The sequence below is a fragment of the Nicrophorus vespilloides genome, unplaced genomic scaffold, assembly GCF_001412225.1.
Source record: "Nicrophorus vespilloides isolate i.1.1-1 unplaced genomic scaffold, Nicve_v1.0, whole genome shotgun sequence".
NCBI lineage: Eukaryota > Metazoa > Arthropoda > Insecta > Coleoptera > Silphidae > Nicrophorus > Nicrophorus vespilloides.
The window spans coordinates 31,378-52,145 of NW_017096476.1; the positions used below are offsets into that span (position 1 = coordinate 31,378).

At 28.9% G+C, this 20,768-nt stretch overlaps 1 protein-coding gene across 3 annotated transcripts in view; it reads left to right on the top strand.

Moving 5' to 3' along the window:
- The first annotated feature begins 5,700 nt into the window (after positions 1–5,700).
- The window catches only part of LOC108557117 (opioid-binding protein/cell adhesion molecule homolog), a 99,114-nt gene continuing 84,046 nt past the window's right edge, over positions 5,701–20,768 (top strand). The window contains exon 1 of one of the 3 annotated variants that reach the window (XM_017913520.1): positions 5,701–6,165. The gene's annotated coding sequence lies outside the window, so the exon portion shown is untranslated. The remainder of the gene's footprint in view (positions 6,166–20,768) is intronic. The other 2 variants (XM_017913519.1, XM_017913522.1) reach the window with 2 other exon arrangements.

Below are 20,768 nucleotides of genomic sequence, written 5' to 3' on the forward strand. Positions count from 1 at the left end.
ATTTAAAAATAAAAATAAGTTTAAAGTTTAATTTAGATTGACAATCATTCAGTTTCAAAGATATAACATATTTAAATGATGAAATTTTAGTAATACAACAATATAAGTAATTGATTGAGATTGTTGTGTTTGCTAAAATTTACTGATTAATCGAGATTCTATACGTTGAAATATAAATAAGATGTGTGTGAGACCTGTACATTTGCGGATCGAATTATAATGGAAGTCTTGAATAAATAAAAAATGTATGGAGTCCCGACGTAGGTAATTCGATCTAGAAAGACAAGTTCAACAAAAGTGTCACGGAATGTTGCGAACAACAAAGCTTTTGCACTGAAACATCTGCAACTGTTGTGAACATTTGCGGAGGAAACAGAAGTGTTACATCATTTTCTTTGTAGTGATATCGTACATAAAGTACATTTGCGCCTGTAGGCCGAGTAACGTGCACAGAGGTATCACGTAATTTCCTGAGCTTCGTAAGCCGTCATTGTATAATACCTCCACTCGCTAATAAAAAAAAATAAAAACTTTTGATTTGAGGATTATTTTTAATGAAAATTTTGAAATATTTTCATTTCATAATTATATTCACGTAATGAACACATTTCGATTTCGTACATGCAGGTAAACATAATTTTGTGATATAATTAGTTCTGTTCTTTATATTTGTCAATGAAAATTTTGTTTGTTTTAAAATATTATTTTCAAACCGGACTATAGTGAATCCGGACTGATCGAAACCGCAATATGCAAGGTATTTCTGTATATATCTATCGATTTTACTATTCCATATTTTTGTAGTTTAAGTGTGATGCAGCACACAAGAAATATTAATTAATAATATTTATTCTTTATCGATTTTGCTATTACTTATTTTCGAATCTCGCAGATCAAGTGTGTTGTAACGAAACGAATTGATCTCACTATGAGAGGATTCATGTAGACACGATTTGTAAGAAATAATATATATAGCGGTTCAGATTATGCAAACTATTGAGAATCGTAAAGCAAAGCAGGTTTAACGATGGATTTAAAGACGCTCATGGAAGGTATATCATCATCGATATAGGATTTTCCTTTGGAAAGCATACGGATTTGCAACACGCATCTAAGAAATTGGATCCTTTCAGAACTTCAAGTTTCGTTCAAGTTTTTTCTTTGTGTGCAAATTTAAAGACAATTATTCGAAATTGTTATCGGGTCGATTACTGTTCGTTTTCAACTAATTTGTCTGCTCTTTTACGTTTCGTTTATTTGGTTGTGAAAGTAGTTTGTGCGAGCGTTTGCACCTATCATGCAGTGCTGGAGAGTAGTATTTAGGTGCATTGATTAAATTCCGCAAACTGCACGGAATTCAATAAAGCTAAACCGTGATGTATACTTCCTCTGTCAACTATTGATACTCTCACATTGTGCTGGGCATTATGTAAACGTACACTGTTAGATTAAATAATACTCGCTGCAGCCGGCCAGGTCCGATAAAGTAAACAAAACGTGTTAATATACTTACATACATACATGCTGAGCGTTCCATTGTGCACTAGCACAAAGGGACTTATTTTGCACATATTTCGGTACTTTACGTACATTGGACCGCTTCCAAATGTAACTAGAAATCGAACTTATTGCAAAGCAATGTTTTAATATGTTTGCTTTTCGTTATTGTGCCATAACTTTTCTTTTATATTCCTATTACCAACATATTCCCAACTTTATATAAAATTAATCAAATGTCTTCTATATAACAATATTAAATTGCCATCGAAAATAAAATAGTTAATTAGTTATGCGAATAACCCGGACTGTTTGAAATTGAACTATTCAATTATGTAAATAAATTTGTATGTATAAAAATGTATGTTTTATTAACCAGATTGAAATGAATCCGGACTATGCGAGGTATTGCTGTATTAACTAGTAATTTTATAGATTAATAATATAATATATATATAATTGGTATTAAACATCTTTATTAACCACAATTATGACAAAGGTAATTAATCAATTACATTTTAATTGATTAATATAATTATTACAATTAATTGATGATGTTTGTTTTAATACATTATTTAATTTCCATTTTATTAACATATTCCCATTGTGCCTTTTATGTTATAAATGATTTATAGAATTACATAAATTTCAATCACATTAATTTTATTTTAATTAATGTAATTACATCATTTGCATAATGCAATCAGGATACAAATGATTATATATAATGAATGCATTAGTTATTATTCACGAAAATATTACATTTATCCACTGCAATCATAATCATAAAACAATTTTTTGTTTTAAATAATAATAATATCTAGATTTTTACAAAATTGTCTGGAATTTTACCATTTACATATTTATTTATTCTATATCTTCCATTTGCTGTGAAAGCAAATCTTTAATTCATCTGCTACCATCCGTTTTTTTTCTAGTGTTATACATATTTTTTTTTCATTACACCATGACAAAATAAAATAAAACATTCGCAGCTGAATGTATGCAGTTGTAAACGTACTTAAAATCCCCTTAAAGCCCCATTTCCAGAGTGCAGGCGAAAACTTTAATCTTTCCATTTATTTTACAATCCATTCCATAAATTTCCTGCTTTTGTTCCGATACACAACCAGCTGCAAACGTTAAACGGCATAAAATTACGAACCTAAATTGAAAATAAGGTGATTTAATGTATTATTATTCATTTCATAGAAAACTATAGAAAATGCACTAGTTTTTCATTTGAATGAAATTTAACATTAATATATATATGCAAGTGCATTAACTTTTATATTTAATTCCAGTATTTCTCATTTGAAGTAATACGTAAAATTAATAAACGTATTTGTATTAATCTTAATGCACATTTTAAAATATTAATTATAATATAAGTAGATTAAAAGATTTCTGTATTTATAAAATTATTCGATTAGTTCGGTTTCAAAGAGTCCAGGTTATTGGCGGAAACAATTACCCAGACTGTTTACATGATATTGGAACAATTTGGAATGATATATGTTGATTCCTTTTTAAATATTAATTTTATTAATTGCTTACTAATTGAGTTGAAATGATTTTGCATGTACTAGAATTTGTACTCTTTTAAGAATTATACACCGCAATTAGAGTAGAATTTTACACACGAATTAACATGCATAATTCAAGTAATCAGCACCTGCTCATTATCACCCTCTCTCATGGTGCCGTTTTAGAATGGGGGTTAATTACGTCGACAGTAGGTCTGAGGGTGGGCCGCACACGTCAACCGTGGAAGATGCTCGAAACTCCCATGCTATATACTCAGTATTATGAGAAAACTCATGAAATTTTCAAACACTCATTATCATAGTCACATGTACCCGTTTCCAATCGTACCGAATACATCATCATATTTAGAGCCCTGTTGCTTCTCACGTACTGTATTTTGGTTACGTAATAGCAATTGCATATCATAAATATTTACTCATATCTTTAAATGTCTATTTACTATTTGTAACAAACTTTTGAACCCAAAAAATGACAAAATGTTAAAAAAAATACGACAGGAATTATTTAATATTTGTTATGTATTAATTTTTAATCACTAATATGTAATTAGGCTTGGTATATTGGACTATAAAATTGAAACATCTACATTATCCAAATGTATATTCATCGGGTCTATATCGAAAGCCCGACAACCGAAATCCCGTCAATTGAAATCCCGACGTTCAAAATCCCAACTGTATCGAAATCCCGACGTTCAAAATACCGATTGTATCAAAATCCCGACAATATCGAAAGTTTCTACAATAACATTTTTAAATTATTTCGGAGCGTAGTCACCATGTGCTACATTTTTATTATAAATTTATTTAATTTTGTTGAATTATTATAAACCTTAACAATTATTAATTGTTGTTATTAATTATGAATAAAAAATTAAAAGTGACTACGCTGCGGAGTAATTTAGACATTTTCGATAGAGTCGGCATTTTGAGACAGTCGGGATTATGGTTGTCAGGATTTTAATATAGTCGGGATTATGGTTGTGGGGATTTCGATACAGTCGTGATTTCAAACGTCGGGATTTCGACGGTCGGGAATTTGATTAACGGGATTTCGTTTGTCTGGCTTTCGATTGCCACCGATATTCATCATAACGTTATCTATTCATAATAGAAATTACTGTTTTTTATTATAACATGCACACCCTATACTATAGTATCATATAACTTCCTAATAAAAGTTACATGAAAATAAATGAGAAACAGTGTAAAATAAGAAACAAAGTAAACTTATATCATGTTTCAGAACATTTTCACCTTAACAGAAGACTAAGTTGTCTGAACCATTAAAATATAAAATAAAAACTTTAAATCTAGGAAAATATATTGATTCATTAAAGGCAAGTTGAGTGTATTGATGAAAATAAACTTTTAATGTATAAACAACTTTTGCACTTACCTTTACAGACGCCTCCACAGGGAGTCATATATAAAGTTATATTAAACATATAGTATACAACTGCGAGGATTGTACCTAGTTAATGCATTATACAATGTTACAAAATTTGAAATTTAACGAGATTTACAATTTATGACAGTTATAAATATTTTTATCAATCATCATACATAATATATAGTTTAACAACATTTTTAATAAGATGTATAAATGAATTGATGTTATTTTTAATAATATCATGATTAGTAAATGTTAATTTGTTGTGTAATTAAACTGTAAAATTTCACACTACATTTTCGTTATAAGAAACTTAAGCAGAATGAAATCATTTGGAAGTTTCAAATACCATACATTAGTTTTCTAAAATTTGCTAATGAAGCATAGAAAACCTTCAAATAAAAATGCATTACTTTATTGATTAATAAGACAAATATAATAGAATTTTAATAAGCCGGGCTTTTCATGGTATTAGATTTGTACAAGAATGCATAGAATCTGATTTTCTTATGCATTTCATTGCAAAACGTTCTGGAATTTACTACGTAATAAATTCATTAAAGAAGCGTTACCATTATGTATACAAATAATTTAGATATTAAATAATATAAATATTACTAACAATCTGTACAATAATCATATTTTAATTGCACAAATAATCAGTTTTTTTTTTCAATAAAGACACTAATTACTATATTGCATTAATAACGCCAAACCTCGATACATTATACCCATTTTGTAATACGAGAGTCAATAACTAATATGGTGTAATGTTTCTTACCCTTTCTTGCCCTTTGTGCATATATGCTGCATGTATTTAATTTGCAGTTACAATTTTTGTTAATTTTGTATATGAATACAAACAATGTTTACTTTATTACAATAATTAAATTAAAAATAAGTAATCTAATTAATTATTGAGTAAAATGAATGCTAATATGTTTGAAATATTGTAACAACTTAATCATAAAAATAGGTAGGTGTGTTTCCTGTTTATATATATATTGAGTTCAAGTCTCCGACAAATTGGATAACCTGTGGCGTGATTTAGAAATAATGACGTGAAGCTTAGAAAACAAGTATTGGAACAATTTCGGCGAGGTCGGTCAAATAGGAATTGGGGTAATTGGAGCCGCAGACTTAAAGCAAACTTCGTTTCTTTTTTGGAAAACACAATGTTGCACTTCTTTTCCTTTTTTTCTTCTTGTGGTATCTGTGGTTAAGGATCAGGATCAGTGTTCGGCGCGCCACTGACAAGGCTGCGAAGTCAGATACAATCGATGCAAAAGTTCGCGCCGCCCTCGCACATCTTGCCGCCTCCACTGCCGTCGCCGAACGCCGGCTTCAGTACGATTTCGCGCGGGCCGCCCGCAACAATCCTCACTCACTCATCCAATCTCTCTCACTCGCACACCGACTCTCTCACCGATATCGCTACTCCTCGTAGTAGTGCACTACATCCTCATTAAATCGGCCGCCCCCGCGCAAAAAATATAATTGTTGACATCAACTCGTTGTTGGAAAATAGGCAATATCCAGATTATATTTCTTTGCCAAGTGCGAATTGCAGTTGTGCGGAGCGCGGAAAATAAGTAAATCGGAAACGCGTGGAAAAAGTTTCGCAAACTATTTTCCAAGTGACTTTTCCTCTTCCGGTTTCCACAGAAATTAAAAATTACTCGCTTTACGCACAGTGATTTCTTTCTCTTCTGTACCGAGACTTAACAAGTGAGTAAATATATATTTAAATCACTTGCTTAATTATAAGAAAAAAAAAACAACTTTATTTTAAAATATCATAAGACAAATTGTAAAATTGTTTTTGGTATAAGAATAATAAATGTTACATAATATATTGCTTAAATATTACAAACATTTGAATGACTATTTGAATACTATAAGTATGCAAAATTTAATTATTTTAAATTATCAATAGACAAATTTAAAAAAAAAATACATATAGGAACAAAAATATTAATTGTATAAAAAATAATTACAAATATTTAAATTTCATGACAATTTATGCAAAATATGATTATTTTACATTATCATTGGACAGATCTTAATATAGAAAAAATACTAGATATTTTATGATATAAAAATACTTACAAATATTCAAAAGATGAAAAGATATAAAAAAATGATCTAAAATTAATTAGATCATTTCTCTAAGTTGATAAGAAAAATTGCTGAAAATATATTTGTATTAAAATTATCTTTAATACAATTTATTTAATGAATTAACCAAAAAAAAAACTATTTTAAAGTTTTTCCTCTGCTAAAAATGGGTCACTTATGTCGATAGTTACGTATACATTTTTATTATTATCTATTAAAAATAAAATAATTTCAGTTATTATGTTTATGGAATATAATTAAAGTATCTTAGCTTGTTTATATTATTTTTCTCTATTTTTTTGTATATACAAGATATTAATTTAAAAAATAGATTAAGTATTATACAAAATGTTTCATGAACAAAAAATATGACAGAAGAGAAGATATAATATTAACAATAATTATTAGAATCGTTATGGAAATAAATCCTAACATAAAATAATATACTAAATTTGACCTATTGAAAAGGGTTGTTGACCTGGGTCAGCATCCAAAGTTGAATGTCATAAATCGAAATTTTATGTTTCAAATTTTAATTATTTCTTTACTTATTTTCATGATAATGGTAATGTTCAGTTCAAAAATTATACAACAAATTATAACATTACAAAAAAAAGTATGAAAACCATTAATCCATTACATGTATATGAGTGACAAATTTATTTTAGTTTTACAAAATGAGTTTGTAAGTTTCTTTAATTTTAATATTTTTTCTATTAATAAATTACATAATATTCAATTTTACGAGTTTGTATTAACTAATCATTTGTGATCATTAAAGAGGATATTCATTAACTTTATACATTATTTTTTTAAAATTTATAATTAATAACTGACTATTAGATTTAGACAAAATTATGAAGAAATTTTATTTTCAAGATGCACCAAGTTTAATTATTTTCTTTGTGACATGTTTATATTTATAGGTAATAATGTAAAAAATACTAAGTTTTAACTGAAAAAGATCCTATTGGTGATAAAAGTCATGAAATTGTATCAATGCTTTATACATTGCTGTTTTATACAGTTGAATACCATAAGTCTATAATAGGTTTTAACAATCCAACTTAGTTCTGGAGTATCAGCCCGTATTGTTTCAAAAAGAATATAATCTGTATTCCACTATAATCTTCAGATTGTATAGATTGTTAAAATTAGTTGAAGGAGAACAATACCGATTATAAAAGCAACTTGATTCTGTGATGTAATGATTGCGGTCAATAAAATTTCATATATATTTTAAATATACTGTGGAAACTCGCTTAACGAGCACCTTGCATAACGAGTAATTCGCTTAACGAGCAAAATAAATTGTAAGAAAAATGACTCGCAAACTGGAATGCATATTGCATTATGGGGAATTTTTTACACTATACGAGTAAAAATCCGGAAATTTTTATCGGATTAAGCTCGTTAAGCGAGGTTCTACTGTATATAATAAATTTTACTAAGTTATATTAAATACATTTTTATGATTACTTATTACATGTTTATTAATTGTTAAATTTTTTTTTTTTCTAAACTTATTGATTAAGTCATGAGAAATGGGAGCTACTTGTTTTTGTTTGTGAGAAAGTATTTAGAGAGTATTATTAACCAAATATTATTGTGCAACATCATTCAAATCAAAATCATTAATTATGTTTTTTTTTGTAAATTTTCCAGTTCACCATTTATACATTACTTATTTACGGCAGTTACAGCTAGAAGATTACTTGTAATTTAGTTTGTGGTAGCACCGATGTCAGACCACTGTTGCATGGAAACTACAAAGCATATATCATTTACACAACAATATGTGTATCTAAAGTCCACAGTGGATGCATTGCACTAAAGCTGACACTGCACACGGACGTGCACTTTATGCTATCAATGAAATAAGGCACCTTTTATTATTTGAATCACATCATTGGAATTATTTAGTATTTTGATACTTTCAATGTAGATGCTTATTATACATATATGTTATTGATTTTATTATAGATCAACTTGTAATTGATATTGATGTGATGAAATATTTCATACATTGTTAATATTAATATCCAAATAAAAAAAAATAAACTCTAAAACGACGATTATCCATGTTAATTCGGGAACGTTAAAGCACGAATAATTGAAAAAAACGGTTAATACAAACATCACATCTATTTGCTTTAAAAACTTAATGTATTGATATACAAAAACACATTTTTAATCAATATTTTCTGTAATTTCTATTGTCGCGATTGTTTTCACTAGGATTGCCGCGACCACGGTTAATCCGAACCACGATAAATTGAGACCTGCATAATCGACGTTTTACTGTAGTTATATTTTTTTAAATTATTTAAACATACAATAATAGTTAAAAACCGGACTAATCGAGGCATTTAAAACTGCATTAAAATAAACCGTATAAACATAAAAACTAACGATAATTTATGTATCAAAAATACTTTTATTTGTTATCTTTTGAGAATTTGTTTTAATTTTGCTCAATTAAAATATAATTTGTTTTGAAGTTTTTAAACCGGACTATAGAAAATCCGAACTTATCAAAGCCGTTTCGTTTTAGATTATTTGATATTAAAGTTAATGACAAAATACATTAACTTTAAGATATTTTGAATAAGTATAGAATTCGTTTGATAAAGTAATAAATCTAAAGCTGGAATTAGGATGCGCAATTGTGGAACAAACAATGCTAAAATAATATATCCACTTGACCTAATTAGTTGGAAAATAAGGGTATGTATTCACAGTGCATGACAAAATACGTAAGCATTATTTATATTTTACATTTCTATCGAATATTTCACATATGTAAAGTAAAATTTTCGAATTTTATTCCAGCGTAATGAAATAAAATTTTAATAAACTAATAGACTCGTAATTATACGCTCGACAAGCCCGAGCCGAATGGACTTTTTTTGCAATTTCCGGTTAAATCATTAACGTTAATTTCGATGTGCTCTTTGATGCATTTTTTTTAATACGATTTTGATGCGAACGCCCCAGCGCATCCCCCACATTCTCGTATCCCCATATGCATCTCTTCCTATCCTTCCCACTCTTTTCCACCCTCTAAATTTTATTTCGTGCATGGCTCAGGTTGTTAAATGATGTTCGGAATGAAATGGAAATGTGCTCGACGGAATAAAATGAATTTCCCAAAGGGAAGTGTTGGCAAGTCTGTGCATGTAATGTATTGGGTTTAATGTGATTGAGATGCATTCTGTGCTGACCATATAGTGGCGGTGGTGGTGCGAAGGTGTGAAAAAGTAATAAATTCTTCGTACCTCGCCTCCCACCGACGCCCACAGCCATCCACTTCCGCGTTTTGATCGTGTCATTTCCTTATATCGAGAAGCCAGAATCTATACGGTTATATACTTAAATAAGATACAAAAAAAATGTGTACGTTTTTCATGTATTGAATAATATTTTAAAAATATCTTCTTTTCATGCAAATTTAATTTCAATATTTCAGATATTTTCCTAAAATATTTTTGTAAAAGTTAATATTTTCTTTTTGTGGTTTGTACAATGAAGTAGTAGTTGATTCACCGGTAAGAACTTCCGCATTAAGTGTTACAGTAAGAAATAGACGACAATAATTTTCACATTGGAACTAAATTTAATCTTTATTCTTTTTGATTATTTTTAGATAATTAGTTTGGTCTGTAATAAAGAACAAATAAATAATTATACTGAATTGTATAGCTAATTAATTTGTAACATCTTTCTTCTTGATATGTGTACACGTCATAAAGAATACAGTTTGGTTAATCGAACACAGCTTTTTTTATGTTCCGAAAACAAACACATGTTCGGATAACGAACACTTTACATAACTATTGGGAGTTAACGTTGGTGGCAATATAAAGCATATACTTTTTCTTAAATCGATGATTGCTTAACGTACAATTCGTACAATTAGAACAAATTCCGGATTCAATTTAAAAAAAAGAGATTTATATAATTAAATCAGTTACACATTACAAACAAAATGAACAAGAGAAGATACTTGATCATAATAAAATAATTATTTTGAAATTTCATTAAAACAAAATGTATTGTGGAAATAGGATTACTTTATGTTTTCATTAACTTTTTCCAAGACTTGTCCCAAAAGCACAATTTGATTTGCTTCTGAATACCCTAGCTAGATTCCTAGGCCTTCATTTAATACAAAAAATAAACTTTATATAATTAGTTTGTTTGTTTCCTTCGTGAAAAGTAATTCGCTTTTGTTTTAGATGTCCTCAGGAGTTTGTTTATTTGTTTCTATTACTCTATTGGACTTTGTTCAACTATGTTTAATTTAGTTAGAGTTTATAATGTCCAGTGATTGTCTCTTAGTTACTCACTGTTTGTATTATTCCGACCATTGTAATATATAGTTACATTATGCTTTGTTTTGTGCATTGTTGTTTCCCAACTATTTTATCATTATTATAATTTATATATTCAAGTTCTTAATTAATAAATGGACAGAATGTTGAATAAGTAACATTTATAGATAAAAATGGTTTTATTTTCAGAGATAGAATTATGTTATATTTTATATTTAAAATTTAAGTACAGCAATACCTCGAATAGTTCGATTTGAAATTTTCATTTATATATATAGCAGAATCGTTCAGGACCTATATTAACTAAGTCTACCTATATCAACTAATCCCATCACGTCCAATGTATAGACGGAATAGACATGCTACCACAAGTCGTTAATTTAGGCCTTACCAAACCAACAAAGTAATTAATATCCCTCTGTACAAGAACATTTACAACTAAACGATTTATTTTGTACAAACTACAAAAATAATAGCAATAATTCAATATTAAACATGTAACTAAAAATATAATTTAATCACCAATTGAAAGAAGCATTAGTTGTATAATTGTAAATGAATACAATAGGACTGAATTGTAAAAGCCGTAAATATTCGTATGAATGCAAAGTGCGACATTGTTGCTCGTTGCGCATTGAAATAAATTATTCCATTGCACTCATTTGCAAATCGCTTTGATTAATGCAGGTCAAGGTTGGATGGTCACACTCGCCGCGAGACTTTCAAAGGCACAAAAAGATTTTAATTATTAACAATTCAAAAGATTCAACGTCCGACCGGAATGTAATATTTAATATTACTACAATTCTAGTTGGATAAAATTAAGAAAATATTCATATTTGCTTTTTTTTTCTTAAAGTTTAGATTAATAGCCTTTAACTAATCTTAATAAATTAATTACTTATTATTATATATAAGATGATTGGCAAATTTTAACTATTTTAGTCTATACGGGTTAAGTTACGATAGTGGTCCAAAAAAAGCGCTGGTCCATTATTTTTTCACCATAATTTTAATTCTTCTATGTTAACACTAAGTTATTCGAGTGACCTTTAGTAGCAACGTTACTCGCCTGGCGTCTGAGAAACTCGGTTACATATAACGTTAGTATATAAATATATAATTGACTAGATTGAGGAAAAGAAATTAGCTTCTCATCATGTTTATTTTATAAAAATGTAAAAAAATATCGATTGTTTCTGATATTTTTTGCTATTATTCGACTCTAATTTTCGTAAAATCTCTGCAATTTCTTAATCAAAAACTTTTTTCGATACATATATAAACGATTATAAATGGATTCAAAAGAAGCATATGAAAGCTGGTCGTATGAGAATGTAGCGAGTATTCACACATTTCTATGTTTTTTATCCTTTTGACTGTAATTCGAGTTCAAAGTTGAATAAATGAAAAATTAACGCTCTTAAAAACATGTTTTTAGCGATTTTCTCGGAAACTATAATAGATTGAATGGATTCAAAAGATGCATATAAAACCTGGATGTATGGGGAATATAGCGAGAATTGACACATTGTGGTTTGATCCATTTGAATGTATCTTAAAAGGAGTGATTTCATATTTTAGTGTACTTTATAATACACATCTACTTGCTAATTTGTTTTGCTGTTGTTTGTTTTGCGGCAAACAAAAATCACAACAAAATAAATCCTATTATCAAATATTTTGTCACACAGTATGACAAACATTGTTCTAAAATAACGTGATGTACTTATAGAAATTGTTAATCAGTATGAAGAAGGTACACCTACCTTCCCAGTTTTTAAAGTTATGTTCCTACTAGTATCTCACAGAAGCCGCGCGTGTATCGAACAGTTAAGAAAACTATAAAATCCTATTTCATTTTTAAAACAATAAAAACAGAGTAAAAACATCATTGTCGATAGTTATTAACAATTAACTCTTGCGTCCTACTTGTGATTAAACAACCGAAGGATGGAAGTACACATAATTGATCAGATCGCTTCTACAGTTTTCCTACCCAGTGGCTAACCAAATTGAAATATAATTTAGATGAAGGCAGACGCTGAGCCCTTAGACGAAGCTCCTTTTTTTAATTAAAATAATTAAGAGAGAAATCTCCTAAAGACAGATTTTTCTGATCGCAGCGACGATTCAATTTGCGTTATCTCTTTCCTCTCCGTCTCTTTTTTCCTTCATCCGACATATGTTTTTAGTTGGACGACGAAGCTTTCTCTTTTCATCCTTTTTTTTCTAAAGTTCCATTTACAGACATTCTGGCAAAAATTGAATTCGCCGACAAAACCGGACGTGGAATGTTTACGCATTTCATCCCCCCAAGTAGATCCGAGATATAAACAAATTGTTTGATTTCCCAATACACTTCCCACTTCCCTCACACTTCTTCATTCCTCCATATTTCTTTCTTCTTCGTCTTCTCTCTCATTTCTTTTTGAGATAATATTTATTTTACAAAGTGTTTTAATATCTGGCGCTTTACAAATGTTTGTTTAAAATATAATTTTAATCGTGAATAATATTATCTTTGTTATCTTTTTCATGCACACTAAAAATAAAATGCGGTGTACTTCATTTTAATTAATTTTTTAACGTATTGCGCGAGGTCAGGTCATGGAGACACGTAAATCTTCCTCCCAGGAAGTTTACAAATACAAACTCGGAGTCGTTCGGTTCTGTTAACATCCCTTAGGTAAATGGAACTCATTTACTTTCGGTCACGGAAGACAAGCGCTCCAATAATCGGAATTGGATTCCCCAAAGTTTTAGAACTTTTGGGTTAATTATATTGTGAAGGAGGAGGCGTCTGCTTTTTTTTTCAAGCACACTTGAAAATCTACGTTTTATGAATTATTTCACTTTTCAAGTGTTATCCTAGTACTGTTATTATTCAATAGAATGAGACAAGTATTTTAAATTATTTCTGCAGTTTTATTTAAAGTTGTTGATCATTCACAACCTTTTCGTTATAAATGAATTAATCAAAATAAATGTTGAATTAAAATTAAATAATATTCAACTTTGTTGATCTTTAATGTTATTTAAGGAAATAAGTAGTTTTTAAAGTTCTATTTAAATTAAATTTTTCTACCCCAAATATTTCCTTTGCAACAGAAGCTAGGAAAATGTCAAAAAGGATCAAAGAGCAAACTCTATTAACTTTCAAATATGAGGAAAGACTTTCGCCTCTGTACTTATGTATATGGAAATACAGAAGTTTTCTCATGTTAGAACTATTGTTTGTAAACTAGTTACTTATACTAAGAATCGTTTTGTAAATTGCTTATATCAAAGATAAATAACAAAGATAATTATGTAAATCATTAAATTATGTTGTTTTAATATTTTTTATATATAAGATGAGAAAACATCAATTATAAAATTAAAGTTTAAAAACATTGTAAAACAAAGAGAGTAAATAATTTATGACATAATTTATTTTATTTTTTAACAATATATTTTATCCATTTTTGTGTGTATTCATTATAATATTTATGTAACACTTTGATGAAAATGATATGTATTTTTTTCTAACGCGATTAAAACGTCGTGAGCATAAAGTTATGGTGATGATGCCGTAAAAGTTCGGACTATCGAAAAATCCTTAATGGAGAATTTAGGACGAACATTCGTCACACTTAGGAATAAAAATTCTCGTAGGGTAATCTTACGTAACTTATTTCTTCTTTGTTTTCCTTCTCATAATTTTCGATATTTAGTAGCGATTCGAATTGAATTAATGAAATCTTTAATTGGGATGGAAGCTAAACTTATCTAAAGAGGAATATCATTTAAATCCGATTTAAAACAACGTTACGGTCCGACGAATTAATTAAAATAATTATTCAAGATATTGCGAATCGAAATTCCGGGTGCGACGATTTGTAAATAATTGGAGTTTCCGTACATTTTGATATCGAATCTTCGAACGTAATTTAATGCAGATGCAAACTTTATTACCGAAATCAATAAATAAAAAGTTCGTTAAGTTAAATTAGAAATAACTCGTTTTTATTTCCGGGAAATGATAAAAAGTTAAATTATATATTGCAAGTAAACTAAAATTGTTATTGACCGCAGTCTTTCCATCAGTGAAATAACATCTGTGTGCAGAATAGAGAAGCAGAAACAACAAAAAATTAAATTTCTCTATTTAAGTGAAATTATAATCTTATAAACATATAAGAGATAAAATAAATATAATTTTGAGCGGTTTCCATCCATATCGATTACGGGTTATATAATCCTATTTTTTTTTGTTCTTTACTTGGTTTACTCGCATGCATATAATACTCTGCTGCTTTATGCTTTGGGGTGCCTTTTCATCGCAAAAAGGTTATAGGAACGTTAATAATTGATGAATTTCACAAAGAGGGTCTGCACGAAACCAGTTTTGAAACAAAACACAAAGAGTCAGGGGCCAACAGCAAGAAACTGGACTCTTGCGAGGCATTCGATATGGGATGAAACACACATTTTTGGGTGAGGAAATGTTTAAATTTAAATTTAATAGTGGTGAAACATTTACAAATGTCCTCGCCAGGACATCCATTTTTTTTTGTTGATTTTATTATATATTTTCGTCAAATAAAAATCCCGGTGACTTTTTTATTGAATTAGAAGGCGCACCTTTCGGGAAAGCTTTTTGCATTATTTATGCACTGTGCAGGAAGCGAAGATTTCTCCCATATATTGCAGAGATGCATTTGGTGGAAAATATAAAATATGAAAATTCATCATTTATTTAGGTTAATAGTTTTTCCCTTTACTCTTTGATGAATATTCATTACTACTCCAAAGTTCGTTTCTTTTTGTTTTAATCTACCTAAATGTTTAAATTTTGTAAAAACTATCCATTTTATTTGATAACAAAAACCATATCAGATTTAAGATTATTTATAAAATCATTGAACATTGTTCTTAAAAGTAATTTATAAATAATTAAAAATCTGGTAAATTAAAATCACATCAAAAAGTCAGATTTCAAGATCAAGATTAAGATAATTTGAAATGTCAAAGCATATTAGTAACAATTCTTATATAACTGTACCAAACTAATTATGCAAATTACAAAATGTACATTGTAATTAAACAAAAAAATCTATAGAATTAAAATTATTTATTGATAAGTTTTACATACTAATTCCGTCCGACTAGCAAGGCTAATTCCGTATTTAAAAGCAAATCCAAGAATGACGAAAAAAAGTAGAATCGCTACTTTAAACATGTTAAAATCCTAAATACTTAATTGTTTAGTAGAAAATAATCTTTAAATTAAGGCTATTTGACTATTAATAGCTCTAGTATCTTTATAATTAGACCTACTGTAATCCAAGGCAGTGTAATTGTATTTATCCTATAAATTATTCACACATCAGATCTTCTAATACCAAACGGTAATTGTTGTATTTACAGATAATATGAATACGAATATTTGTAATTGTATTAAACTAAATTATTACTAAATGAAGATAGCTGGTACATATAGCAGTATTGAAGCACAAACATTATTTTAGTTTAAATTTGAAGAATTTTAATGGTATAAATTAATATATTTGTCTACTAATATTTAAAATTTATAGAAGATTCGTTGATTTGTTGCCTTGCATAGTGCGGGTATTCAGTTCCGCTAGTATTCTGAACAGTTTGAGATGAAGTCATTCATTTGATAATAATCGGTCATTGTAAAAATAAAAATCTTTAATACCAACTTTATTAATATTTAGAAAGATCTATTTTCCGCTTGGAAAAACATAATTTATAAAATAATTAATAAAAAATAAAAACAGTGCTGCTAGAAGTTTATAACTTGTAAGTCTTCGTGTCGTTGATCCCATCGCCTGCGAAGTTTCCAACTGCCTTCTTTCCTTCCTCCTACCCCTGTCCTTCTTGCTCTGTTTATAACACGCCCTTCGCCTAATGTAAATAAAAAACGAACAAGACTTTTGTTTAGTACACGAAACTTTTAATTGAATATTATTTCCTAGTTTCAGTGCGTTTTGCAGCAAAACAAAGGTGCAATAATTCTTAATCTGCGGCAGGAAGGAATTAAGTGAATTTACAACGGTGTAAATTTCGAGGGTTGATTGGTCCGACTCGAAGGGATTTGTATACGTGGCAACCTGCAACAACGTCTCTCTTTCCCAAAAGGCCGCAAACATAAAGCCCTTAAATCTTGCATGTCAGAAGTTATTTGTTCGTTTCGCATCCATACATGGATTGTTACCGATCAATGTTTTCTCGATACTGCAGCAACATACTGATATTTGCAAGTTATGTGCATATTGGGCAAGTTTGCAGACAAGAATTTTATTGCTACTTTCGAAACTTTCCATTTATATTAAAAAAATCTCATTGAGGGAGAACAAAACTCGAACCAGAAAAACATGCATGTCCACAAATAATAACAAGAGAAAAAAAAAGGAATGCATTTCTTGCCAATAATATAATCCAATATTTCCTTTGCATTTGCTCTCATCGATGTGTCTATATTTTAACATATCCATTTCGTTGGCATTGAATACGATTTATGGAAGTGAAGTGTGTATTTATGAGACCGTGCGGTGTCGAAGCCAAACACTTTTGTAATTGAAAAATCCAAACGGCCATCAGCGATGCAATCAATCACTTAAAAAGCTGATTGTCCATTTATTATTATTTTTTCTATCATTTGATTGATAACTTGTCGATTCCTATATTCTGGCCGTCGAAAATTGTATACAATTTCAAAGCAATTAGGCTTTGAGTACATATTTGCTAAAATAAAATAGAAAGTCCACAACTTCCAAGTATATATTAGTTATTATGTATTAACGGATTGGTCAATTGATTTTATTATTCAGAAAAAAAATAGTTGCTTATTTATCCGGAAAGACATTAACTTACTATTAACTAGAATTTGTGATTTATTTCACAGATATAAGATTTAATCTTAATGCTTTGTCATTAGTGACATATTATGTAAACAATTTAGCAGAAATTATTACCACTTATAGAGGTAATAACCAGCATGTATTTATTATTAATAAATTTAGTTAATCTCAGAGAAATGTGTAAAATAACCACAATTTCTGGTATCTCCTTGTTCACAGACTTCTTTTCACAGCATTTTCAATGACCATTTGCAATTGAAACCTTGCAGATTTTGACTCGATTGTTTTTGTTAAGGTTTATTTATGTAAACCCTTGCTTACAAGTAGCCCCACAAAAATAAGTCTGGTATTGTCAAACAAGGTGAACGCAGAAGCCAAACAAATTCAGCATTTTTTTTATATAATGTTGTTGTGCTTTCCTAAGATTTTCAGTAACCCAAAATCTTTTTATCGCTAGAAGATTTTCTCTCAGTTTCATTAATTGATCATTCACTAGAATAGAAAAACCCACTAAGTTATACTCGTTGCTGAACATTATGCGCAGCCATTATAATTTCCAAAAGATTCTACATAACTTGTAAAAAAAAATGAACAAGTTATGACATTTTCAAACCCTTTCTTTAGTAACATTTTATTTTATAGGACATTTTATAAAAAAAATTGTCTTATTCTTCAAAATTTCGTACGTAGCCTTTTAATATTTAAGAGAATATTAAAATAATCACCCTAAACTTAAAAATTTCACATTTAAATATTTTAATAAATCAATGAGAAGATACAAAATATTGCAATTAGATGTATAGTTAAATTTTAATTTTTATAAAACTTTTTATATTTCTTCTTCATTAGAAATTTTCAAACTTAAATATTTGAAGAATTAATTTGATTTTCTTAACTTGGTGAAGAGAACAATTTCTATGTATTCAGTTACTACCTTAGTGTTCTTATGAAATAATATTAGTTTTTAATTAGATAAATGTTACTATAGTTTAGGTAAGTATTGGCAGAGCAAACCTGAGTTCATTTAACACATTATAATGTTTTTTGTGCACAAAATAAATTATATTTATGTCAAATAGAGATTAAAAGTAAATTATAGTGTTTGTTCCTTATACATTCAGAACAATTTATTGTTTGTTGCAAATGACAAGAGGAATAAACATTTTCAAAGCAAATATTTGTTGGGAAATTTAAGGATATTTGTGCAAGGCGGCAATTAAAATGCACACATAGGACCACCAGAAAAAATAATAATAACAGCAATGTTGGGAAAGGGCGTGCGATGTTTGCGCTTTTAATAAAGTGCTAACGTGGTGTATGATGCGAAAGCAAGCCAAGCCTATTTTGGGGAGGGCGGCAGTTTGAAAACTTTATATACGTGCGCCCTTCAAGTGGATATAGAAAAGGGCTTGTGGATCCCAGCCTCAGAATGAAGATATATCTAAGTTAAGTTTGTTTTTAGAGGAGCTTCGGTGCTAACCTACAGGTACAACTTACAATGAGAGTTTTGTCTACGTGTCTTCGCTTCCCCCGAAAACTCCGTGGCAAAGCATTATTATTGTTGTTTATTTACAGGCCATGTTGTCATATTGTTATTACATTTTTTGTTGTTGTTGTTGTTAGAGCCAAACAAATGGAAACTTTGCCCAGCAAATTTATTTACGATGATTAAACATTCAGAGGAATTTCATTCTGCCACAGCTTCTGATTACATTGCATAAATATCAACTCGTATTTTTCTCGCCACTCCTGTATTCTGTTGTCTTCCTTTCATTATTCAAAGCGTTGTTAACCTAATTTTCTTTCATAATTCTTTTCGAGCTTGTTTAGCGCGTTTCGCCAGATTCAAATGATGCTGCTGCCTGCATGTGCTGTAAAAGTCGAGGGCTCTAGGGTCCAGTTTCGAGCATCCCTTAAGACTGTATACACACAAACACGCATCCAGCATCGCTGCGCTAAGTAGAAGAAATCTTGACATTTTATGTGACACATTTAAGTTTAATGTTAGGTTCTATTTCAAACCGTAAACCGGCAACAATAATATCCATATAAAACCACCACACACATGCACAGATTTATTGCTGGAAGTGGTAATTAACTATAAAATCCTTCGAGTTTTATTACTGCGCGTCCATTAAATAAGTCAATGGATTGTTGGCAAAATGCATTTACACAAACATTATTATTCGTACTATTTTTAGAATTAATCACTGTTAAATGGATTAAACGCATCATTTCGAGTCTATGGCCTTGAACTGTATTCATATTTTAATTTTCAAAGTAATAATAATATTTATAATAACATTTAAGACGTACACAAGTTACATGGCAGATGTGTAATGTATCTTATCTTTAAATGCCTTTGATAACCTCTACAAAATCAAGAAATTTTGTATATTTTATATTTAGTTTGATTTTATTTATATGTTAAGTAACTAATTTCTATTTTAATTTATAGTTTTCATGTAGTCTAAACTCGACGATTAAAATGTTATGATGAAGATTCTCTTTGGTTTTATCTATAATTATTCTGTAAATTTAATGATTTTTGGAAAATAATTAAAAAAAAAATATAGAAAATAAATTTAAAAAACTTGAGATTATTAAATACTGTAAGCTTATCAGCGATTTTCCAATACGATTTGGAATATGATTCTATGAATCATCATTAAATTAAAGCTAAGAAGTTTTTAGCGTATCTTTTGTATTTGCTTAAAATTAGCTCATGTTTAATTACTAATCTTAAATGTTAAATGTTTCTTTCCGGGCAAAACGATTTATGGTCAGTATTTCATTGCAACAATTCAATTTAGTTTAATTTTTCTTTTGTTATTTGGTTAAATTTGTATTACAAAATTTGTTGCAAAACATATTATTATTATTGTTTCTTTGCTTAATAATTTTAAATGTGTTTTTACATTAGATCCTATTTTATATTAGTTTAATATTCAGTGAAAGTTCATTTTATGGGAACCGCAAATTCCAGTGCAATTCTATACAATGCAGATAT